Here is a 27,401-nt window from a genome sequence, read left to right as displayed (position 1 = left end):
CTTCTGCTTTGCTAATATTTTTTATCTGAACAAATATTTTGCCTCAAAATGAGATTACACAGCCTAAAAAATTACTGCTAGAAACATATTAATAACTTTGATATGACTTTTTATACATGTGAATTTGCTCATCTTGTAAGCAAAGAGACACAAGCTTGGACTCTGGTTAGGCAACTGGAGGTCTTCTGCTGTCAGCATGGACTGCCACCTTGATACATAAAAGGTAAGTTGGACTCCCCATGTAAAGCACTAAGACCAAGAGTACCAACAGATAGTTTTTACTCATGAGATACAGCTACTGCTACTATTTGAGGTTCAAATAAGCTCATAATACAATTTGGTTTTATATTACTCTTCCAACTCTTTTCTGTCTGTCTAATGCTAGATTTGCCCGGTGTACATTTCCACATTTGCTGAAGAAAAGCTTCTGTCCTTTTCACTTCTGTCCTTTTTCACTTTGCTGGGGTGTGCAAAAGTAAGACACATACAATCTAAGCAATAAGGCCAAACTCTTCATGGTCTCTTAAATGATGCTTTATTGCCATGATTACATTACAGCATTGTTTTAACCTAGTAAAGAGAGCAATCCCTTATAATTTCGCAGTTTTGACTTACAAAGCAAGGAAATGTCAAACTATACAACTATGAAAAGCCGTAATACTGCTTTCTAAACGTAATGGCATAATCAGAATTAGTGAAATTAAACCACAGAAATGCCACCAATCCACAGATGGTTTGTTCCTATTTTTCTCCATGTCTTTTCTTTTCTCGTAGTAAGCTTCGCTTGCGTTTCTGTGAGCAGAAAAGTTGAGGAGGAAAAAAAAAAAAAAAAAAAAAGAGAGAGAGAATGTGTAGGTTTTTAAGAACTTTGAGAAGTAATTTGCAAAGTGATAGTTTCTGCTAATGAAGGCTGCTACCTTTGCCCAGGTCTCTCAATATGATAAAATTGTTTCAGATTGTTAATTACTGAATAATCAGATTCCCTTGAAAATGTAACTTGAGCTTTTACTGAAATATAATATTCTGCAATTATATCAGAGCTGTAGGATGGTCAAATCAACAATTATACAAACAAAACTCTTGCAGTCTTTTCTTTGGGATGAGACTCTATTATCTCCAAAGAATTAGAAAAGCTTCTATGATGCATAGCCAATATGGAGACCATCCTCCTATTGGCCTCTATTATCCGAAAGTAAATGAGAAAACACTTCCATTATGCTTTGCAGTGATCCATGCCTTTCTTTTTTTTAAGTCAATAAACTATATCTTTCACTGCAGGACTTTGTGCATGTGTGCAAAAATGACCTTCCACAGCTCGGTGCCAAGACACGTGCTGAGAGGTGGTACAGGAAATGTGAAAAGAGATGCCAACAGGTTTTTACTGCCAGGCACATACTGCCCTAAGGAAATAAAGCGAGGCCTGCAAAGCCTTTTTCTACATGTAATATTTTACTGGTCTTTGCATTGCAAGTCAGGAATCCCTTCCCAAATCAGTTTCCCCCAGTCAGTTTAATTAGAGTTGGTGCTCAAAGCACAGACAAATATTATGCAAACAAAGTCCTTTGAGTAGCTCTTGACCCATGTGGAAGCACAGTCCCCTCTATCCCATCATGGGTCTACAAATAGCCTGTTCAAAAACCTCCTTGAAAAGAACATAAAACCACATTGATTCATAGAAGAGAGGGCATCAGGGGGGCACCCAACTCTCTCCCTCTCTCTCTCTTTCAAAAGAAGGAAAAAAACATGACTTTAGAAAAAGTACTTTGAAACTGGTGAAATAATCTTCTAAATAAACCACCAGTGGGGAATACCCACAGCCACTGAGGGCAGCATGCTGTTCAGCGTATCAACAAAAATACATTTGGCCTGAGGCAATGCTGAGGGCAAACATATCCCAGATGGACTGCAGAGGCCCAAATACCTTTAGAGATGAAAATTTAATTAGAGGAAATGTCACCACAGTGAACAAAAGGATTGCTTTAGTGTTTTTTCATCATTGTTTACTACAAGTGAAGTATATTTTTAAGTGTTAGGACAGGCTAAGTACAGGGATGTTCTTAAGCACTAGAATTGAGATGAAGAGAAGGGATGTTGAAGGTCAGAGACAATCATCCACACTTGAGGACTGATCAAAAGCAGTAAATGATCAAATATTGACAGAGAACAATTTTTAATTGCTTCAGTGATGTCAAAAGGTGACAAAAGGTGTGAAAAGGTGACAAAACATGTCACATAAAAGCCATTAAAGAAGAAAAACTGACCTCATACTATTGGTTTGTTTATTTTTATTGTGTTTTTCTTATTTGGTTTGGTTTGGTTATTCTTGTGAGATCCTAAGCATGATTAGAAAGCTTGGGACTCTCGGAAATATACAGCTATCCCGGAAAGTTGGGATGGCTCACTGCCACTTTACCTCTTTGATAATCCACTGTATAATATTAATTCTGATTCTTGCACAAGTCAGGGGTGAAATTGCTGGAAAAGCAATATAGGAATTGCTGCAGTGCAGTCACAAGGAACCAGCCCCCTTCTTAAATGAAAATATGTGAGTTCCAGCATGAGTTCCAAAAGCTGTCTGGGATAAATTCAGAGAAAATAAGACATAGCAAACATTACAGAAAGTCTGTCAGACTACAGTTATGTTCTGCATTTTGGGTTTTACATCTTTAAAATGCAGATTTTATATTTTCAGTATATGATTTTTTACATCTTTTTTTCCACTCAGCCCTCATTTTATATTTTCTATGGAAATGCTCTCCAGTTAGCAAAACAAGATAATCACCTGAATTGAAAGGATGCACAGCATGGTTTTCCCATCATCATATCAAAATAGTGCTAATACTGCACTATTTTTATTTGCTATTACATAACAGAAATTACATACTATTATATACTGCAAAAATAACAACTACAGAAATAGTAATTATATAAAATCTCTCTCACACAAAGACCATACCAATTTTACTCTATTAATTTTCTTAATAAGATCAAGGAGACCTCCACTGATAGACAACGGTAGAATAGATTCGTTAAAATGGGCAACAATGTAAAAAAGAATGAAGAAAGCATTATGCAAGCAAAATCACATACAAATACAAATATATCAGGATGCTCCATTAGGCTTAACAGAAAAATTTGTTTTGAGATAAAAAAGCTCATTTGCCTATTTCCACTGTACTTTGGTTAATATAACTTCTTTTGCCATCCTGCTGTTGTGATACATGTTCTTGTGCATCAGATACAAATGTGTAGACAGATTCTTTTTTGTGCAGAAGATACTTGGGAACTTCAAGTCTGATGAAGATACCAGGGAACCTTTGCACTGATTTCAGTAGAGCTTGGATCAAGCCTCTGGAGTACCTTATTGACTTCCTAAGTTAACAGAGTAACATGTCCTAAAATCAGGGGATTGGTTTAGGTCTCTCTTGGTCCTACTGTTTGTTATTACCTTTTACACACTTATATTCTGGCTCAAATAAACTCCCTAGATTTCAACTGACCTGAGGCAGTATGCTTTTGTTGGCAGTCAGAATTGGCTTTGTGTTCTCCTACATTGTCTTATTCCTCCTTCTTCTTTATCTTACCTGCCTTTTTTTTTTTTTTTTTTTTTTTTTTTTCCCCTTTTTAGCAGATTCAGTTCTATACAAAGTTTAAATCTAGGTACAGAAATTTGCTAGATTAATGCCAAAGGGCTTGCCCAAAGGCAGGCTCTAAATACGTTATTGTTTGAAACCTGTGACAGAAAGTCCAACCAGCCTCTGATTAGGCAACATGCCACACTAAGCAGATATTCATGAATCTTGGCAACCAAGTATGAGAAATCACTTTTCTTGCCATCCTTTCTCTGTTACAGATGGTTATCTGGAAAGCCATCCAAACAACAGAAATATACCATATGTAAAACAAAGCCTCCCTTTTTATTTTCAGGTTCACAGACTATCAGCTTAAGATTTTACAGTGTTTATTATTTTCATACTTCAAGATGAGCAAATATATCAATATCCAAATGCATCCAAATTATGGAACACTGAAGGAAGCAATATTGTGCTTTGTGGGAATGTGATCATATTATTGATGGCTGTGGACTTCCTGATGAGCCACTCAAGATATGCACACTAAAAGGACAAATTTGTTATGTATCCACTTATCAATACCCATAAAATGGAAGTACTGTGGTCAGTAATGCCAGGTGGAAAACAGATAAATAGGTGTTAAAAGAAATGCACTGCTGAGGTAGATTAATGTTAGATTAAATTACAAAGATTCTGAAGAGATATTAAAGGTAGAGTTATGGAGCATACACTTCTAATTTACTATTTCAGTCCTAGCAAAAAGCTGTTGATAAATCATGATAAATCCATCTTCATCTAAATAACAATTCTGAAGAGGAAACTAATTCTTGGTATGTAGCCTTCTTCCTCAGTTGGTTAACAACAGAGGAGATTGCCCACTAGCTATGCACTGATGACAAACAAAGTCAGTAGAGCATGCAAGACAAGGTGCAAGACAAATAAACCTCTGTGGTCAGAGGTAGGTGACTCTCTACAGGCATGGGAAACAAACATGGGTAGAAAATATGTGTGTATATTTCGACATTTAATGTCTCATTGCATTTCTTATTAGTGATTATTTTTGTGCACAACTCCTTTATGAAGTTATTTCCCAAGCAACTGGACTAGAACAGAGGAAAACAAAAGCCTAAAAGGAAACAAAAAATTTGTAAGTAGGTAGAACTTTTTTTCTTCTTTCTTTTCTTCTTTTTTTTTTTATTAGTAAGAAAAAGAATTCATAGATGCAAAACATTGCTATGCTATTTTTTTTTACATAACTGTGGAGCTGCTCTTGTGATCTTTTACAATATTTTGATGTCCTATGCACAGTACGAACCATCTTGTGATGCTTCTACTCACACTGAGCAGCACCCCACTCCAAAACATTTCAAGGACATTAAGACAACAAATGGTGGAAAGCCACCACCTCACAACAAGAAAACATTGCAACACACAACTAAATTAGTGAAATAGCTCACATTTTATAGATAGTAGAAAAAAAAAAGTGAAAGTCTGGTGACAATATTTTGAGATGATGAGGAGGAATTTTATATTCCTTTATATTCCATAAAGGCCATATACTATGTAAGTGCCAAAAACAGGATATATGAATGTATGAGAACTTTCAGCATCTAAGTCCAAAATTTCACTCTGAAATAAACCCACTCACCATCTGCATAATTCTAAAGGTAATGAAGCTCACTAGGTGCTTTCATCTAAATTTTCCACTCTTTCACCAAGACCAAAATCCCTTCTATCTATTTATTTTAAAAAAGGATGTGACTGACCTTCTCCCCCCCCCATACTATTCTTTTCAGTATAATCATCAAAGTACAAGAATGCTTTTTACCTGGTGTACGATACCAACAGAGTAGTTTTATTTATACTGTTTTCTGTGTCATCACAGGTAAATTTTGAATATATCAACTTTACCATTTTTATCTGCCAAACAATCAAATAAAAGAAAACAAAAACAAACAAAAAAACAAAACAACATGAAAGTCTGCAATCTATTACTTTGGCTTTTACACACTTACAGTTGGATAGTTAACAAGTAAAAGCTTTTCATCATTGTAAGATGCCAGAGAACAGAAATCTGTATGTCAAAAAAGTATAGCAAAATAAGTTTTTGTTGGATTTCTCTGAATGTCAAGGATGAATTATTTCTAGAATTAAAACACCTAAAATTCATCAAAAGGAACAAACCAAAAAAAAAAAAAAAAGATTTATCAGAAGAGAAGCTTTTTTCTTTATTGCCAAATCATCGAAAGGCGAGTAGTATTATCAAAACACGTAATAGCCTGAATGGATTTTTTTCTGCAAGAACTTTTTTCAAAAAGCATTTTGATGTAGTTTTATACATTGCTGAAAAAATATCACATAATTTAAAAGTTAGGAGATGAGTAACTTATTCCCATAAACATACCTGGAAATAGGTTTATTAGCTATGTAAGTGACATGCTGGAGTGTGCACTCTGTTTTAATTACAACACTGAGCCTAGAATGGATCTCTCTTCTTTACAGTTATTTTGTCTGTTGACTAGTAAAATGAGAAGGTGTTAGAAGAAGAATACCTTAAATAATTGTGAGAGTTAGAGACAAAAAGGCACGTAATTTTTGTCTTGAGATAATTAGGAGAAACTCAGCTCAAGTTGTTTCAGGTTATAGATAAAGGAAGACCTGCTTGCTTTTTTATCTACTAGGTTATAGAAGCAGAGCCTTGTATGTGGACAAGGATGAGGAAACCATTGTGTGCAACAGACAGTTCACCCATTTGATGTTCTATACAACATTCCATGTGCTGGTTATCCAAATGTTATTGTTTCCTCTAACATCTTGTTTGTTTGTTTTTAGATTGTTTTTTGGATTATATTTGTAATTGGAAAGTGAAGAATGAGCTTAAGAGAAAGAGCTACTGTTGGTCATTCTTCCTTAATATATTTATAGATCATATCTGTAGCATCCAGAACCCTCAGAAAACTCCAGGTTTTTGTCCTGTCTCCAGTACAGACAGTGAATACATCTGATCTGAAGAGAAAGCTTAGCAAACCATACAGGAATAATTTACTCTTAAATCCTTTAACATGAAATTCACCTCAGCAGGTAACCCCAACACTGGCACTGACATTGGCTGGAGGAATATTAACCCAGCTATGCCAAGTTAAACCTGAGAGTAAATAATTTCTCTCAGCTAAATCAGAGGACTGAGTTTTAGATGCAGCTCTTCTCTGTGTGTCTGCTTTAACCTGTATGCTAACTGAAATAATTGCATTTTGCTATCAGAGTAAGTGTTGGGAAGCTTAATTAATATTTATAAAGAAAGTTGACTTGCTCAAGCAGAAGATACTACCAAAGAGCAAAGTCTCATTTTATATCAAATAAACATACTTTGGCACAGATTGAATCACAATGTAGTCTATAATTTGAAAATGAGTCTAACAGAAACCACTGGATAATTTGTAGAAGAAAAAAAAATAATCTTTAAAAGTGTTTTGGCAGGAATCATACAGTAAGTCATATCAGCTTCTCTGAATACTTCATTTTATCAGCAGAAATCATGTGAATTCAACTTGCAACATAACAGTGGGCTAGGCAAACTGCGAGCTATTTATGACAGTCATAAAAGATTAACCAAAACTGAATAAGAAAGCTGTGTGTCTCTCCAGATTCCTATTATTTCCTTTGCCACAGAAAATGGTGTGTGTCATCACTGAAAGCTAGAAAACATATTCTTAATGAAACAGGGAGAAAAAAAGCAAAATCTAATGCAAACAAGCAAGTAGTGTTTGTGCAGAAATTCCAGGTACCTGGGGTATAAAATGAAGAAGCAGAACTAATGTTGAAATACACGAGGCTGGAGGTGACAGAGTTAACAGAAACGTATTGGAAGTCGAGTAACAACACAGTGAGGGCATTGAGCAATGGGCATCATTTAAAAAAAAACAGTGATGCTGCAGAATTTGTTGCAAGCTGATGCTGTGAAGACCAAGTCACAAAGAAGGGTAATGTATAAAACTGGACCTCTTGGCGTCATTATCTTTGCAGAGAGGTTTGTATACTCTCAAAATTAGTGAATACGTTACCAGAATTTTCAGTGTGGACATCTGAACTAGGGATAAGAGCACAAGAAACACTGGGAACAAAGTTCAAGAAATGAACACTACCATGAATAACATCAGAAGTTGAATGCACTGAGGGAGAGGAATGGGGAAATCTTCAGCCAACAATTCTGAAGGAACCGGTGCACAGAATTGCAGGCCCCCCAGTAGCGAGGATGTTAAGCAAATCTGCTTATTCATTGAAGAATTGCAGAAGTACTGCCTATGTTCAGAAAAAGACTTAGAGATCATGGTAAATACAACCTGTAAGTCTATCTGTGGATGTAAATCATTATAGTAGGTTTAAAAGGAAAAAAAAAAAAAAAAGCGGGGGTGGGAAAGTAGGTTTAAAGGAAATCAATCATTGCATACATAGATGAAAAGAGAAAAAAAAAAAAAAAAGGTTTTGTATAAATAAGCTGTAGTGTACTTACTTACCTGATGGCTTTCTATGGAAATAGGCAAGAAACCATTTTTTTCTGCATTAACAGTAAACAGAACATATGATTAGTGCCTGACAAAGCAATAGGTAGCAAATAATGTTTTAAAAAATGGAATGAGATTTAGCTGATGATAGCACAGTGAATGAGATACTATTGGAATGGAAGCATATTAATATATATTAGCAGACATATTAGTATGTATTACTAATTTAAAATCTATTAAGCCAAAGTAAATATAGTTACTTCTAATCAAAATTGTTTTACCCTATGTAAGGTAACAAATACATCTATGAGTTGCTTATGATTGGCCTAGCTGTCTGACGTTTACCTGTGATGATTCTGGTTCAGTTCTCATTTTGTACATCTAACATTATTCTGCTCATTTTCTTTTTTCATTAGCATAACTAAAATGAATTTGCACTACCGTGAGGTCTTCCTGATGTTTAACTATTTTGTTATATATATTCTCAAGTTATAGGTAATCCTGTAGTATTTCTTACATAATTTTATACACTGCAATGTAGTAATATCTCCTAGAGAAGGAAAAATTCTAGGTCTATGCTATTCAGCTAAGTCAAATAAGTTTTTGTGGACTGTACACAAAAATCAAGCATCCATTGCCAGTTTCAATAGAGCCAGAACAACTTCTTTAGCCTCTTATGAAATGTTACTATTACATTACTTGGAGTAGCTGCTTTTCTATGCTTTTCCCTGTTAATTTCAATGGAGAGGGTTCAGTTTTAGTGGAGATTGTTCTCTTTTACATTTCCAACAAATACCTTTTAGCATTTCTTTATCTTCATATGTGCTTCACAGCATTCTTTCATCTGTCTAGCTCTCACTTTCTGCATGTCAGGATCTCAGACTTTTTTTTCGCTGTCGGTGACATCAAACATCTTTCAGTCTCTGTTGCTGTGGTATAATTCCTCCTCTACCCATCTGATCTGGTGTTCTTATTCATGGCTAGGTAAGTTTGGGATTGTTAAATTCCCTCTAATTTAGCTTTGGGTCCTGTTTTCCTTCTATATTCAATCATCTTCAATATCCAGACTGAGCATTTTTCTGCTTTTTAGCTCTCTTCTTTCTCCCTAGTGCATTTGATGACACCTCTGAGTTTTCTTCTCAGTCTCCCAAGTAGATCTCACTTTTCTTTTGGTATTGACAGCATTTGAGTTGACGTTAGAAGTATATTATTTCAGTAGATTTATGTGGGGGTCTCTGCAACTTTATTTTTGAGACTTCAGGCCTCAATCATCTGGTAACCCAAATCAGAAGTAGCACTGAGGTTAGTGTCCAGCACATGGCTGATCTGACCTCTTTCCCAAAGAACCATGGGGTTCATGAGATCCATTTCGACCTCTCATGACAGAATAGCAGTGTATTAGCTACAGTCCATCCAATTCTACTTTCAGCTCACTTGCTTTTTCTCACTCTGAAAGCCTGTGACATTCTTTAATTCTGTGATTTTATTCCTCCCTACTTTGTGGGAAGTCCTGACAAATTAGAAGCCCTTTTGTGAGAATCAGAGTATTTAACTTAGCAATTGTTCCTTAATATCTCCATTTCCTCTTGTGAAATTAGGGTATAAATAACCTAAATAACCACCTCGTTGCTCTTTTCATCAGAAATTTAACACACCTCACAGGCAGTACCTTATTATGAGCTCATTTGTGGCAAAGGGTTGTTCTAGGAAGTTCCTGATTCTGTCACCATATCAGTGCAGCTAAAGCAGCTGGACAACACGTGCTCTGTCCTCATGATGAAAGGAACCCCACACAACATCCTCCGTTCTGCTGCACCCACCAGGCATGCTCTTAGCTACTCTGGCTAGTCTTTTAATGATGGCTTTCCCACCTTACGGAATGTTCAAGTGTCCCAGGTACCTTTTTTAAATCCAATGTTTAAACCCAGCAGCCACAACAGAGCCTTCAAAATCACTTTCACAGAAGGATTTTCTAGAAATACATCCTCTCCCCTCTCTGATGATGCACAGATTCTCAGCCAATTTATGTCAGAATTACAATCTCCATTCACTCAGTTGCCAGTAAAAGATGCAGCAAATGTCCATGGAAAATGGCATAACAATGCCAACAACCTTAACATAGCAAAGAGGTGAGATTCCACATCAACAACAGCAACAATACCTGGGAGGCAGACACACAGAACAAAAGGTGCATCTCTGGGGACACCCCAGGATACCTTCCATGAAAACCCCACACTCCCCTTCCAAAGGGTCAAAACTTAACTACCCCACAAAGAAGCATTTTCTCTTTAGAATATGGCTCTTTCCTAGAAGAATTCACAAATAAGACATCCTGTCCTATTAAGTTTCCTAACTGTTTGAAAGCTGGCACTCAAAATGAGTGATGGAAAAGAACCTCTATCTTACCAGCATATTTTCTCTGCCAGAAATAAATTTACATTGATACCTTCATTTGGTTTTAGAAAAGAAAACTCAGTATGGTCATATTATGTCTTAAGTCCTTCATTGCTAACAGAGCACGCAGAAATGAATTTGAGGCTTTTACTTCCTTTTACCTTACACTCAGGTATTTATAATCTTGATTCTCTATTTCCCTTTTCCCTCTTTCATCTTCACTTCACATGTACACAACTTTCTTTCAGAGCTCCCCAGTGCCTCCATCTCATCTCAGGTGTGCATCTTGCCACTTCCATCACATAAATTGCTTCCCAATTCCACTGCACAAGCTGCCCACCTAGTAAAAAAAAATTCATTGTTTTCTTTTTACTGCTCTTCCCAACTATGGGGAAAGTAAATGGAAATGCATATTTAAAAGTATTCATGAGAGGCAGACTATCAGGCTCTATATGTGTTTCTTGCAATTCATTTTATGTTTTCATTGTGTGCTTCCAACACAGGATTTAAGATTTAAGCTTTGACAAATGTAACTTCAACAGCCTACTTCTCCTAAAAAAAGATGACAGGAAAAAGTTGGATTTTTTTTTTTCTAACAGTATAGAAGCTATATTACTGAAACCATATGTGGTGTTTATAATTGGGAGTGTGTAAAGATTCCTTGGTTTTAACTGACATCAATTCACATACACCATAAAACATGACTTTTTTTTTTTCTGTGAACATTGATTTGAAGTAGTCTGCTTTGCAAGGAAGTCATAGGAAATCAAACATTTCTTGGTTGTGTGAATAACTGATTTTTCCATTTGGCTCAAAAAAAAAAAAAAAAAAAAAAAAATTGAACATCTGCTTTTTTCCTTATTTTTAGTATTTTCTCTCTGGAATATAAAATTTTAAAACATTCTTCAGTTGAACAGTCACGGCAGTCAGGGAGAAAAAAGAGATTTAATCATTAATCTGAAAATGATAATACTTAGGTAGCTGAATAAGTGGGTGGATGGCAGATCAGACTTTTATATTCTACTTCAGTGAACGACAAAGTATGCATTGAAGCTAAAGCAGGATTACTACAGGCATACTGAGATGACTAAAGAGCTCTGAACTGCTACATCTTACTGGGCTGATATCCTCCTTTAGGATGCAAAGATTCATTCAGCTACTGCACCTGTATTTTTTACACCATACATACTCTAGCCAAGCCCCCTAAATCCTGTGGCTTCAGGCACTGAAATCACTCCAGGAAAAAAAAAAATATATATGTATATATATATATAAGTAAGGGAGAGAGCAAGAAATTCTTAGACCTGGAATTTCTTTGCTCTTTGAGAAGTTTTGCAGATATAGATCTGAACATCTATATTTATACTGAACATCTGAACAACTTTTCTGGATTTGATCACTTTGTCTGGATTCAGTGTGTTCTTTCCATGACTTATATTTGGGAAGTTGGTTAACTAAGGTGTCATTCTGAGCAAGAGGCTCAAGGTATCTGAATGGAATATGAATACTGTGCAGTTCTTTGAATGTGAGCGTCTGTGAAATTTCATTTTACACTGAATCTTCTAGACTAGGAAACCCTTCTCATTCAGGTTACACAAGAAGAGTCCTCCACCAGCCCAGCACTTCAGTGAAGTGTTGGAAAAGTGAATCAGCTGGCAAACAGGAACCTACAGAACGCACTGGGAAGCAGGGCAACTTCCCAAAACATTAATGATGACAGCTCCAAATTGAAGGTACTGAAAAAATAACTGTTAAGCAAAGAAAGTTAATCTTTATTCAGAGCATTCTCACAAAGAAAAGGTTAAAAACAGGCAGTGCAAGCTCACTAGCAGTTGCCAGCTCAAATTTAAAACACTGTCACATCAACTTATTCTTTTGAGATAATGTCACTACACTCGCCCTATACACAAACGTTGCTTATTTCCCTTTGCCATTTATTCAGCTTTGCGGCAGTAATTAGCAAAGGACTGTGATTGACTCAGAGAAAACAGAAGACATTAAACAGGACCATGATGTGAAATGAAATTTCTATTATCATATTTACAGCTTCCTTTTTCATTTCACTATACAAAGCAGAACTAGGAAGACTTTTTTTTTTTCTTTTTACATTCTTAATAATCTTTTCCTCGTTGTTTTAATTTAGCATTTTACATTCAAAGTTTTTTTTGCCCTCTGTCCTTTTTCCGCTCAGTTGCCTCTGCTTACAGCAATTTCATTCTGACTAAATAGTAGAGACTGAGTCCCCAAAGCTAGCTAAAAAGCTCTTAAATGTCCCTTGGAGCTACTTTTGTGGCAGATTTCTGCATCCACTACTTATTCTGATACAACTATTCTTAGAACATTAGTGAAATGATCAAGCTTAGAAAAATAATTTCAGGAGAGGTTATCTTTATTTATTTTGGTTCTGTTTTAGCTCTATGAGCACAGCATATGCAATTGAACCAGCATATTTTACAAAGCAGTTCTGGAGGACATACAGGAAGGAATATGTCCCCAGATGGGGTACAGCAGTAACCTCCAAAACTAGCTTTATCCTCAGAGGTACGAACAGGGATGCAAACTTTCCACCGTAAGTTCAAACTACTTCAAGTATGAACTTAACTCCCTCTTTTGCTGCTTTTCTTGTTATCCCTAGGGCTTCCGTGAAAAGAAGCACTGAGAAAGAAAAAGAAAAAATAAAATAAAACAAAAACAACTATGCAATTTACAGGAAACAAAGGACTTGTGATTCATAGCCTGATATCCTGCCTCATACTTAATTGATACCATTTAGGCATAGCAGGACAGTAGTATTCTACATTTTATGGTCTAACAGAAATGTCAGCCATCTGTTTGCACCTGCTGAAGTTGCTATAGATAAGCATTACAAATCCTGTAAGCGTCTGGGCCTGGATTTCCATACCAAGAAAATTTTTTTTTTTTTCTTTTTCTGTTGATCACTGTCAACGTGAAGGCATCGATAACTGATGTTAGAGACACATTTGAGAGGCAGTACTCCCTTCCATGCAAACATGAACATTTTTATCTATACCTAACCTTCAGAAGGACTGAACAGACATTTTGTTCTTGCAGTTCTGCTATTAAGATATGGTGAATGAACTAAAGTGCAGTGCATGTATTACTCGGGACAGATGGGAAATTAGCATGTCATAAAATTCATAAAAAAGTGGTTGGTGATGCTGCCTGTCTCAAGAAAAGAATTACATAATGATTACCTGCTTTGAGAATACCAACAGGATAGGTTAGAGAGCAGTCATTTCTCTGATTTATCTAAGAGCATTTTTAGACATTTGATATCCTTCAGGTAAGATGTTTTGTATTGTTAACTTATTCCTGTAAATTACTGTTTTAAACCCTAGCTTTAGATTCTTAGATCTAACTGATTTTAGATTTTTCGATGCATAACTGAGTACTAGTGAAATCCAAGTTACGACTCATTTCAAACATTTGCTCTAATTTACAAACTGATTATTTTCTTCCAATATTTTCTTAAGATGGTTAAAAAGATGTACAAAATCCTCCTTTTCCTAATAGATCTCATTGTTTCCATTCAGCCTAAAAAGGCTGCAGGGTTCAGTAAATTCAGGGAGAATGCAGCCATTTTCTTTAGCAAATCAAAGACTGAGCATTAAAAATAGGTGGTTAGAAAGCAAAAAATGTGTTTTCTAGACTGAATAAAAAGCAGAAAAAAACAAGCAGTGAGGTACAATACTTATTCCTGAGTACAGGAAACTTAGACTACTAAACCCAAGTGAAACATTCTTTAGTATTCCTAATTAAAATTTAAAATATACATTAAAAATGAAAATTTACATGTATTACCAACCCATTTTGGAAACTGTATACAACAACATTTTGGTTTGCTTTCTGTTCTTAAATGTCTTAATATGTCTTAAATTTTTGGAGGCAGGTCTGAGATGAGGGATGCATAGCATGTTTCGATGCCATACCCAAGGTAAGGGCTAAAGAGAGAACATGACCTAGCTCATCCTTCCAGGAGACTGAGATCTTGGCACGTTCCTGCAGGACTATTTAGATCCAGCCACTTTATTGAAATGGACTAATTCCAGAAGAGCAATTCTTTTCCACCTGCTCACTCTTCGCACATGAGCTTTGAAGCTGAAGAGATAAATGTCTATAATTCGCTTTGTGGCACATTTCGTCAGGTTAGTTCAAATCAATCTTATCTGCAATTTAAACTAAAAAAAAAATCTTAACTTTGTACTAAAATAAATTATAAATGTTTATGGAGTTCTGTCTGGGTTTGCTGCCTACCAGCTGTGGGAAACTATCCAGTAAATGACCAATAGTAAAAGTTGTTGAACTGAGACATAGGAGTGCTTTAGGCTTTTCCTAGAAAATAGGCAAGCTTCCTGGGTGAATGTTCAGGTAGTAAACTCTGTTATAATAATCAACTTAAGTGCTCTGGAATTATAAATACATATACATATATAATGTGTATATATATAATGTATGTATATAAAAGTATATATAGTACATATACATATATACACAAGCCTAAAGTTTAATGGCACTGGTGCATGTGAGGACTTTCATTAAAGGAACCAATATATTATGAACTGATATCAATGCAAATCAAACAAACAAAACAAAAGCAAAAACAAAAACAAAAGCAAAAACAAACCAACACCAAACTTTTCTGTTTTCTTCCTCCCAGAACTTCTCATCTATTCTATGGTACCAAGGATGATCGTTATACCTTTCAACTTATTCATAGAGCTAAATAACATAACACAGAAAAGACAATATATTTGACACCTTCTTTGTGCAGGAAATTCAGTGTTAAAAGCTGCAATGAATTAAGTAATTCACTTGAGAATGATAGACCACAATATATTGAGGTGTCCAATTACAGAAAGATTTTACAGTAAAATAAAACTGGAGAAAAAGATAAGGTTAATAATGTAAAATCTAATTACTTGCATTCTTTAAGACATTTAATTTTACTTGGGGAATGAGAATTTTCTCCTACAGATGTTCACCTTTGAAGGAGGGAGCCATCTCACTAGTTCTCGGAAAAGCCCTTGCAATGGCTCCAGTGAAGCTTGCAATAGTCCGGTCCTGAATGCTAACTATGAGAGCAGCAACAAATATTTACCTGCTTTTTGTATGCCTAGATCTATCTGTCATTTTAACATAACACAACAAATGACTGAGTTCAAATAGTGAACAGTCATCAGAAAATAAGGAATAAGGAAAGCTTGTTGGCTCAGGTCAGCTGGCACAGTTGGGATTAAAGATGGAGGGGAAGGAGTTTTGGTATGCAAGGAGGCCAGACACAAAGTGTTTTTACCAGGTAAGAGTGCCCCCTGTCAGAATAGAGTGGGGAAATTTTCCTCTTCCTTCTCTGCTTCATTTACATTCAGAACCAGAGTGAAACCAGTGGTTTTGTGGTATCGGGAGAAGCTCTATGATGGGTTGTGCCATGTGCTCTTCAGGGTGCTCACCTTCCAACAGGCATGCACTTGTAGAGGTACCTGTGCATCTTGGTAAGGCTACCTGCTGATAATGCTCACTCATGGGGCAGATCGCAGCCTTGCAATACTGCCACTAGGCAGAGGGAATGAAGATTTGTGTTGAGATGAACACCGTGATTCACACTTCTCTGTTTCAGGATGCATTCATCTGGGGAGTGGGGGTGATTCTCAGCTGAGATCATCCTAGTGGAAAGAACACTTTCCTGAAAAATCCTTTCTCCTTAAAAATCTCTGAAGTTTTCCATTTCTCCCAGTATCTCTGATTCCTGTGTTTACTCAGGACACAGACAGCTGTTTTCAGGCACATAAGAGTGGCTGATGGTGCTGTTACTCACAGCTGGTCATCACCACCCCCAGGCTGGAAGTAGTAACCCACAAAACTCAGCTGGCAAAATGAGAAGTCGGAAGCATCTCATCTGCAGCGGTGCAGTCAAATTAGGTCGATAAAGTGTAAGCCAAAATGCCAATACCAAGCACTGCAGTGCACGAAGATGCACCCAGATGACAATTTGCTGGAAGTAAACACATCCACCATGGGAGCACTGGCTCTTAAGATATTTAAACTATTTCAGCTCTTTACGAAAGGAATACATGACTGTTCCCTCAGTCGCCTTGAAATCTGTTAGACACCATAAGAATGAGGGACCAGATTAATGATCCAAGTATGCTGTCATTTAAGCTAAGGAATCTCACCGTACAGTCACCTTAGACACACAGGTATATAAACATGCACAAATCAAAGCTTTCCTAAAGACTGACAGATTCTGTCAACTTTGCATACAGAGATGACATTCAATCCATTATTCCAGCCAGTTCCCAAAGGTCTCAATCATTCAAGATTTATATTTCATCTTGTTGATAGAATCCACTTTATTTCTGGCAAAGAAATACTGAACAAGGAAATTGGAGTTAAGCACTTCACATAAATATCAACCTAGCTCTTTGGATAAAAGATTTTCTGCCATATTTGCATTTAGCTGACAAAGTTCCAGAAAAGCTATTTCTACACCCATTTGCTGGTACAATCTATGTAACAGTATGGTTGTATCTATGCAACAATTACTCAAAGACCATCATCATCTCATATCACAGATATACGGATGCAATAGTTAAGTGGTTTTTAAGGAAAAACATTTCAGCATTCAGGGAGCTCATATGTATGATATAAGAGTATAGAATTTTCTTGAAGAAAATTCCTACTGATTCCTGCCAGCTCTAGAGAGGGAAACAAAAGATTTTCAGGACCCAGGGCATTCAGAAGCTCAAATATTGCTAATAAGTATTCTTTATACTCTGGAAGGGCGTAAGATAACTAAACTCAATTTAATTAGATGTTATTGATGTATTTATTACTGAGAAGCAACAAAGTTTTTCAAACTCATGGTCTGCCTGTAGTTTATAAAAAATATTCCTTTGCTTCCTTTAGAAACGCTTTAAAGGCAAGACAGAAGTTCCTGTGATTTCTTTTTCATAAAGTCATTTTTTTTTTCCATGTGAATGACAGCCTGAGCTTTTTTATTTCCAGACAAGACTGTGCAGCAAGGTCACTTCTTTCTGTGGTGAACACATAGACATGTCACCGGGCATGGCACTACTAGGTGACCCTTTATCACATCCGGATGTCAGAAGCTGCTCTGCTACCAGTCTCTCTCTGAACATAACTCATACTGGTGGTGATGAACATCATGGGGACTGTCCACCTTATTGATGGGATATCAGCAAGTGCCAGAATTAATTCTTTCATATACGTAAATATCAGAATGTTTGTGGTGACTATGATTCTCGTTAACAGGCTACTTCACATTATTCCATATTTAGTCCCTTGTAGGCCCCAAAAGTACTATTCTTTAGTAGTCTCAATATATTAAAAAAATAAACCTTAACCAAAACCAAACCAACCAAACAAACAAAAAAACAAACAAACAAACAAACAAAAAAGCACACAAAAAATGAATTCTGTTACATATACAATGTGTATACATTGTGTGTAAGGGTTCTTGTGTGAAACCTTTTCAAAGAGTTCTTATGTAGAGGTCATTATTTCTTCCTTAACATTATTTCCCAGAGCACTCAGAATGACAGAATCACCAATACTTGAAGAAAATGAATATATCCAATAGCTGCATGTCACTAAATTTATGCATTTGTATTAGATTTAAAACAAACAGGCAGTTTACTAACCAGATCAGTACAAAAGCTGTTTCTCTAATCGAGTTGGCACAAGTTCACAGAAAATATAATTTGAAAAGGTTCACATTTAAATGAATCTTGCTTTTCATGCTCAAATGTCATTCCAAACTCCTAGGATGAGGTATTAACCCCTCCTTCACTTTCATTTAGAGAAACCCAGCACTGAGCTTGAATTACCTTGATCATACTTAGTCTCCAAAATGTAAAATTAAGTAAAACAAAACAAAACAAACAAACAAACAAACAAAAAAAGTGGTATTGCAGCCACTTGGAAGTGCTCAGAAATACCAGCCTCAAACAGGTGGAAAAATGGAAGTTCACAATTATGTTCCCTTGTATCCCTAGACTTCATCATGGGGGGATATCCTAATCCCCCCAATCTCTCTGTTTTACCAGTGGCCAGGTTTCCTACCTAAATCTCCTGCCCTGCATGCTGCCAAGATGCTGCTCTTCCAAAGGGCTCTGTTCATTCTTCAGACCTGGTTGTGGGTAACACCTGCACACATCATTAGTGGAGCTTTTGAATTACTGAAAGGCTGTGTAGTATTTAATTAGTCTTTATCTTTACAAGCAATAAAAGGGGCACCTTTTGGTAAAAGAAGGAAGTCTCCAGTGTGAGGCTGGAAAGCAGCAAGTTTTTGATTTTCTATTCAAGCAGCTATCAAACAGATTGTAATTTTAGCTTCATTATTTGGCTAATTCACATTTTCTTAAAAGACACATGAGAGGAGGTTTATAAATATTGCAACAAAGACATTGGAGTCAACAGGAAGAAGGATTTCTTAGCTGACAGACTAGAACAATGCTTGTAAAAACACAGTTTGTATTCCCCACAAATGATGTGGTGTTCAGCAGCTTCCATTTAAATAGAAATATTCAGTAACTTCTGATACTTGTGTGATTTAACTAGATCATTGACATGCCACAACTTTGCTTTGAATCATCTTTGATACTACCATATCATTTGGGAGGTCCCCTTCCAAATTTTAACTAACTGTTAGACTTTATCAACCAACCTGACTGCAAAACAAAAAATACAATAATAATATGCATTTAACAGCTTTAAATTCCATTCAAATACAGTATCACGACTGGCTTCTCCCAAAGGCATGTTACTAATTATTTCTCAAAACTTAGATTTAGTATCTGAAAATCTAGCTCAGATAAACTAGAGCAATGTCTTTGACTTCATGAAAGGTACCCTTGATTTACATCAGTAAGCAAAAGATAGGAGCAACTTCTTAACTTTTGTCTAGCACATGCATAAAAGCAGAACCAGGAAAACTGCAGTGGTCAGTCCAAGAACATTTAGTATGCAGAAATATTTAGTATGGCTAGGATTGAACGGAGGGTATTTTTTGTTGTTAATATAAGAAATATTTGAGTGAAATATGAGTACATAAGATTATGCTTCAGAATCATTTTACCTTTTTTTCCTTAAGAATGAATGTTTTGTTTACAAAAACAATACCACAAAATTAGAAAAATAGAAGTCTGTTTCTAAAATGGCAGAATGAGATCTTGCTATTTCCAAAGAGTACAAATAAAAGTACAAATGAAAGGTTTCAGGATTTTACTTTTCTTAATGCTGTTCACATTGACAATTCTCCCTTAACTGAACATTTTCTACTGTTCTTGCCTTCTCATTCTTCTGGCAAACTTGTTCCAACCAGGAGGAAGTTGGTGTCAGTTTTAACTCTTTTAGCCAAACAAGCAGCACCGGTCATACCCAGAACATGCTTTGGCACCTGTGAAACCTGTCCCTGCATGTGTCTATGACTGGGGACAATTCACCCATCATTAGTCAGTGGTAAGATTGACTCCCTATCAGCAAATGTGGCAGCTGTTAGTGTGTAAGAACATTAATTTTATTAGTAATATTACTTTATTAGTATTACCTTATTAGTATTACCTTAATACTAATATAATCACATATTTGATTAATATTATTAATATAGATCTTCATCATCAAGACAATGCTGAGCAGGTAATTGCTGCACAGGTCTTAGCCATAGCTGGAAGCAGAAGTGGGAGAGGGGACTTTACCTGCAGCATCCTTATACCCATTTTCTGGCATTTCCCTAGAGACAGGAATCTGAAGCACACTCCAAAACATATACCAAAACAAAACAAAAACAAACAAACAAACAAAAAAAACCACCAACAACAAAAATCCATATATATATATATATATATATACACATCTCTGATATAATTGCTATCTCCTTTGTAGTACTCATCCATGCTAATTCGCAGATTCTGACTGCAGGATTCTCCAATGTTTTAATGATCTGACTGAATAAATGCAATTAACATCTACATTATGTGACAGGATAAGGTTGATCTTGTCTAATTCAGCTTCTCAATCTAAACACAGTTCTTCAAACTGAAAGTTTGTTTCTTTAGGCTATTTGGTGCAGAATAAATACTACTTTGTAAAGTACTGTGACATGAATAAATATTTTGTAACAATAAAAGAGTGTTTTGCTTGTCTGAAGAAATAAGAGAACACTTGCCTTTCTGACACACGAAGATGCCATATGGGAAACAAAAGAATTGCCAGAAAGCCTTTCTGGTGACATATTGAGGTCAATGGGAATCTGTTTCTGGCACTGCCAAGATAACATTTGCAAACACTTAACTTATGGGTGTTGTGGAAAAAAAATAAAAGACTGATTATATTAAATGATTCCCGTAGCTAGTCAATGTTGTGCAAGTACTGCTAGTAGTGCACAGTGTTGCTTATCAATTCTGTTTATTTTAGACTACTGAATGACAAATGTGTGACCACACTGCTCACTGAAGAACAGGGAAGCCATTTAAGTTTTCTCTCTAATACTGGCTTGCTTTTTACAAGTGATCTCCCATTTTCCTTTCTATAACTTTTCTGTCCGCTTTGCTGTTCCCCTCAAATTTCTGTGCAACCCTTAAAGTTAATATTCCCTAGGACAGTGTAAGCATAATATATTACTTCAATTTCTTTAGGGAAAGAAAAAATAAGGCAAGAAGAATAGGAAACTATAAAAATTATGTTACTTTGTCTGACATTGATACTTGTGCATATATATAAAAAACATTTCCAACCTCACCACAACTTCAAATATATCAAATTGGAATTATTCCCTGAATTCAATACTTCTAAGAACTCAAAAGGGGAAAGAAGACTTGATAGCACAAAGCAGTGTTTGAGTCTGTATATGAGGTAACAAGAAATGATGTCATCCTGGTACATACTGAATAAACTACATGTTAGGTAAAAACTGCAGCTAAGAGCATGACATTTCTAGAACTAAAAAGAGAAAAGTTATAAGCTATATAATTAAATTTCCTCTTTAAAAATCTCTAATTGCTGTAGTTGTAAATGGAATGACTTGTCTAAACAAAAGCAAGTAATTACTGCTTCATGCCTGCATGACCTAGAATAAATAAATAGTATTAATGACAGGTGAGAAGACACAAATAATAACGTACTGTTGACACTGATCTCTCTACCTTTGTTTCTGTTTTGTTTTGTTTTAAAATAAAAAATGAGTTTACATTCTAAATTATAGCGGCAAGCCTTTTCTTTGTATAGCATGGAGTGACTCATAAAATGCGACAACATGTGGTAAGAAATCAAACCATCAGGATGAAAAGGAATTCATTTTCATCATCTCATTGTATTCGGTGGAGCAGCCTCAACAATTTTTTGTTTGTTTATTGTTTTTTTTTTTTGTTTGTTTGTTTTCTTTTTCTTTTCTGGGTTCTACATGTTCATTTCTGAACATGAGTGCAGCATCTTTCTAGGTGATGAAAAAAGCAAGTGCAAAGGGAACACTTTATTTCTGTTGTAACACAAAAGATCCATGATGAAGGACTGCTTTTTCTAGCCTCTGGTCAATATACACAATAAACAACAGCTGATGGTCTTTTGAGAGATTATATTGGCTCCATCTTTCTAGGATTTGCTAAAAAATGTATCACGTAAATTCATAGCTGTGATTTTTTTTAATTGATAAATGTGGCTGATATAAAAATAATAAATAAATAAAAGATTTTTTCTTTCAAGGGCGGTAAGGAGACAGCAGGGAATATTTTAATATTAACAAAATGCAATATTTTTAATTTGATAAATGCCAAAAGAAACCTGGAAGCAAAACCAAGATAAAACTTCTATAAGTAGTATGTTAACCATGTTTGTTAGATTTTGAAAAACTATTATTTTTGTGAGAGCCATAGGGAGAGAGGGACAGGTAGCTCCTTGTTCTTGTTTCTTTGGTCATGGTTTTGTTGTAGCATTCCCAGTGTCCTTGCTATCCTTGGTTAAAGCTTTTTGTGAAGAACTTGCTAGTGTTAGGTCAGAGGTTGGACTAGGCGATCTTGGAGGTCTCTTCCAACCTAGATGATTCTGTGATTCTGTAAATAAGAGCATTATTTCTATTTCCATATTACACAGAACAGATGAAGTAGTACGGAAAAGTTTAATGAAAATGAAAATAGTGTCTGATAAAGCAATTTGCAACTGAAAAATGTGTGAGAATACTGGCTTCGGACACGCTGAACAAGTGTTAAGAAAAAGAACCTGGAGAAATCTGCCATTTTAGCAGAAATCTGCCTTTTTGTTTAAATATGGCTTGGTGCAGAAGATGAGAGAAAAGTTCTCAAGAGGAGAAAAGGTACAATGGAATTTTACAACTAATTATTAAAAAGGAGACACTGCTAGAAATATGATTCTTGCTACCTTCACCTTAGGATCATTACTGCCAAGGTAGACTAATAATGTAATTACTTATAGAAGAAATTCTTATTTTGCTGAATTAACAGAACTGGTAGATGTACAATTTAATATGCAAATTGAAAAAGGGGGTTGTTGAATTCTGGCAAGAATTTCCCTTTTATTTGTGTATGCTCATTATTTTAAAAGGAATATAGATACATTTCTTTAACTTACCTAACTATTCTTTCTTTCTATCAAGTAGTGGCTCTTACCATAATTACTACAAATTAAGATTTCCAAAATTACTGAAGGGAGTTAAGTGTTCGATTCACTGTGAAAGCCAGAAGGACAAGAGCTATCACACTGAATTTGAAACTCACACACAGATAACCACGAAATAAATGCTACGTGGATTTTAATAAACTTTTTTTTTTTTTTCAGAGACTTTAAAGCATCTATTAAATGATTCAGCTCTTATAAAAAAATCTTTAGATTTTACAGGTGAAAAAATGAAGCCTTTAGATGCTGCTTTCAGTAACCTAGAATCACATCCTGCTGTACAGTTCACATTACAGCAATAGTTCATGGGCTTTGAACAAACAAACAAACAAACAAACAAAAATCAAACAACAGAGATATTTGAGAGTTGTTTAGTGTACGATGGTTAGTTATTTGTAAGTGATATTTTATGTTGGTGTTAAAGAAATTGCCACCTGAGATGTTCTGATTGCTTTGGTATTTCTTATACCTGGATCTCTCTGCTGAAGACTTTCTGTATTCCACCTTTACTTTAAATAGTTCTAAAATACTTTTATATTTTTAAAATAGCCACAGTTTTGCAGAATGGTATATGGCACTTGAACCATACTGTGTTTTAATTAGAACTGACTTGACATTCAGTATAAGATGTTTTTTCCTTTTAAAACTTTTTAACATTTTAAAATGTCATTTTGCAGTGTATTACAGAAACAAAAACAAAGCAAAATTTGGAATAGTTTCACAGACATGTAATTCTTGTGAAAGATGACTTTGGAGAAAGGAGGAGCAAAAGTTACTTCTAGTTAAGAAGAAATGAATAAATTGTTACCTGAACTATGGCGGTCAGGTTTAAGTCCTTGTTTTGCCTATTTAATAGTTTTTCATTCAAGCATTTCATTTCATTTCATTAGTTTAAAGTTAGAGAAGATGCTCAAAGTTGATCTTCCTATGTTCCAGCTTGAATTATTAAGCTCCCAAACATAAGCACTTGTTTCTCTTTCCCAACAGAAGAAAATCTCTGGGTTTTCTTATGAGCAGACCCAACCCAAATTCCACAATCCTAAACACTTTTTTTTTTTTAATCTCTTGATATCACATAATACAGAAACCTGTCTATGTATCAGGTGTATTGGTATTCTTACCAACTTCCTTCTAACAGGAAAGGCTCCTGGAAAAGGTCGTAGCATGTCCTGCTCTCCCCTATGGAGCTGAGATGTCCACCCAGGGCTACTGAGAAAGTAATGTTTCTGGAAAACTTTACTGAAAGTAGGGGGGACTTGCTTTCTCTCTTTATGACACAGTTTTTTCTTATAAAACATAGCTGAAGGAAGAGGTCCTCTTGCTTTCCTCGATTAAACTGATTTGAAGCTGGTGATCACACACCCTGAGGGTATTTTTCATCACTGCTTTTCTGAAGAGTGTGCCTGCATGAATGTGTGGAAACACGTACAGCAGTCGATGTTCTGGTTCTTCCTTATGTCCTTACATGAAAATAGTTACTACCACTCCATGTGTAGGGAAGCTCAGTTTTGGATATGACATCTTTACAAAGTAAACACCCTGTAGCAGTTAATGTAGATCTGCTCAGTCTTCCACAGACAAATTTGTAATTAGATAAGCTTAAAAGTCCATTTATTCATGCTCGAGGAATCTTCTGATTAATAAGGGGGGCATCTATGGACATCAGGTACCTCCAGAGTTAGGCAATAGTTGAGCTCAATTTTAGGATTACAGTATGGATTTAGGTGTCTACATTTCATCTTCAAGCATCAAGTCACTTCTTTTCAAAATCTACTATGTGGTCTAACCAGCCCTCGCTATGCCAACAGAAACAATTTCATGGAATATGCCCTCAGCAGTGAAACCTTCACAGTCATGAAATTTATGATTTTTCCTTCTTGGCTTAGGTAAAGGCTGGAAACATTTCAATCTAAAGGGATAAATACTTGAACTTATTCTGCCAGAAAAAAAGCACGCATCACTGTAATTTTTGCTTCCAAAACTGTTGAGAAGTACTTGACTTACACAAAGTATGGCGCTGTAGGTTCACTCTCCCTGATTCGAGGTACATGCTACAGTACTGCAATTTTGCAGACTCATCACCATCCAGTTAATAGAAAGATGATGAAGCAATGGAAATTACAGAATGAAACCTTTAATAATCCTAGATATCCACAGACTCCTAGCAGTGCTTAGTAACATAATGCATTTGGTGATATCACAAAAACCAATGAAGAGCAAATTTTAGATTTGCTGCCTGTTCTGAAAACCAGTTCCAAGGCTTCCAGCTTTTCTGTAACCAGCATACTTTGAGGTTTTTCCATTTTCTTCTTCTTAACCACTCGGTATATATCTTAATGCTTCATTTCACTATGATCTGACCCTGTTAAAAATTTTAAAACAGCTCTGAGATATTTTCAGGGGAAAAGAGAATAGATGTAGAACTCCTCTTGAAATTCTCTCCTATTGTCTTAAATTGTCACAAGATCAGGTCTTTGTGAAAAAGAACAGTATGGGGCCAAGTATTCAGAGGTGCCAAAGGCCTAGATCATACAAAACCAGATCTTATCAATTAAGAACCCAAATCTGAGTTTCTGAAAGCAACTCATCTTGCTGTAACTTTCAGCAGGTTAATAGGCAGGGCTACAAGGGCACGTACAGAGCCCGTAGCTCTCTGTGACCATCCTTCATGCTGAATGGCCATAAAATAGCTCAGAATCGGAAGTTACAGGACTACATTAGTGGTCGTAGGACTGCATTAATGTACTGCTTCTCTTGAAGTTAATTAGCTCTGCTAAGCACCTTGAGTACTGTCCAAGCATAAGTTACTGCAAACACTTACTCTGTATGGGAATATTACTGTATACAATAAAGACAGGAATCTCTCCATGTGCCCTCCAGTCATCTTTTATACACACACCTGCATTTTTGAGTTTAGAGTCTTTTTGATGTAGATCATATCCGTTACATTAAGTATAACTGGGGAGTGCCAGCTATTTCACGTATAAGTAGGAATCTAAGAAGTAATGTTCTTGTCAGTAGAAACAGCAGCTCAATTCATCTTACTATGCCCAATCACAACCTTGTATAATAATGTTGTGCTCCCCCAGAGAGGAACAGAATGTTTCCTTTTGTCTTCATTTAGTGTTTGCCATTTACCCTTTATAAATAATATACTGCAGTTAGGAATCCTCATGCTGCTAAAATTAAAACATTGTTTTCCTTTTGGCATCCAGGGATCTGCAAGACAACATGAAGAACTGGTGCATGTGACCCTTTTCAACAAGAGCAAGTTGAAAGGCTGCATTTTAGTTTTGGCTCCTAATTTGCTTTTTAACAAATGACACATTTGTCTTTGACTGCACACACGATATTCTTTGCTCCAATGATGTCCCTGCAATACCTGTGGGGAACCTACAGCAAGGGAAGAGGGGACTTTACGACAATATATCTTAGTCTGAGTATGCAAAGCTGTGGAGGAAGCTGCTGCAACCTCGATAGCCTCCAAGGAAATATTATTCATTATGTATTTACAGTTATTGGATTAAAACTTTGTAATGTGCCCTGTTCAATTAATAATAATACAGAGCAGAATGAGCTATGAAATGCATTGTGCCTTTTAAAAGATCTAATATAAGAAAAGACAAGCAGTTTGTCCTAATGAATGCATCTAATTGGTGCACTTTATTATAAAACACTGGAACAGCATTTTTCACTCGGCAGTTCTATTTGTAACAGGCTGTCTCCAGTACGTCAGGGTGTAATAAATGTGCTGCAGACTAGAACTGCTGATTAGCATTTCTGGAGCCCCGGGAAGTTGGTGGAAGCTGTTTGCCATTACAGAGAGACCTTTCAGATCCACAGAGAGGGATTGGCAGTGCTGTGTTGTGGCAGGACACGGGTACGTGGCCAAGCTTCTGGAGCTCTGTGCTATCAGCCCTCCGTCCCCACACACAGCCGTGATAACCACGCCGTCACGGCAACAAAGGGCCGCTCCTCCTTTGCTGCGCCCCTGGTGACTTTCAGCATGTTGGTATACAAAAGAGGCCGCAACAAAGTGGAGTTTTCACAATAATAACCTGAGATAGACGTATGGTTTATGTATGACTGTAACTTGCTGTCCACACCAGCCTTTGTTCATCTTTGATGAATGTAAAGAGGAAGAAAGAGAGAACGCACATGCATGATTTCTTTTGAGTTATGAGACGAAACAAAAAACCCTAGAGGCACTTTTGAAAACATACCTTAAAGCCTTAGAGGAAAACAGTCAACAGTCAATATTCTTTTGGCA

General features: G+C 36.0%; 1 long non-coding RNA gene across 1 annotated transcript in view; it reads right to left on the bottom strand.

Moving 5' to 3' along the window:
- The window catches only part of LOC137855980 (uncharacterized), a 226,764-nt gene that overhangs the window by 6,488 nt on the left and 192,875 nt on the right, over positions 1–27,401 (bottom strand). The window contains exon 4 of the long non-coding RNA XR_011096111.1: positions 18,569–18,652. This is a non-coding gene — a long non-coding RNA (uncharacterized lncRNA). The remainder of the gene's footprint in view (positions 1–18,568; positions 18,653–27,401) is intronic.

This window comes from Anas acuta, chromosome 4, assembly GCF_963932015.1.
Source record: "Anas acuta chromosome 4, bAnaAcu1.1, whole genome shotgun sequence".
NCBI lineage: Eukaryota > Metazoa > Chordata > Aves > Anseriformes > Anatidae > Anas > Anas acuta.
This window is presented reverse-complemented; position numbering and strand designations above follow the sequence as displayed.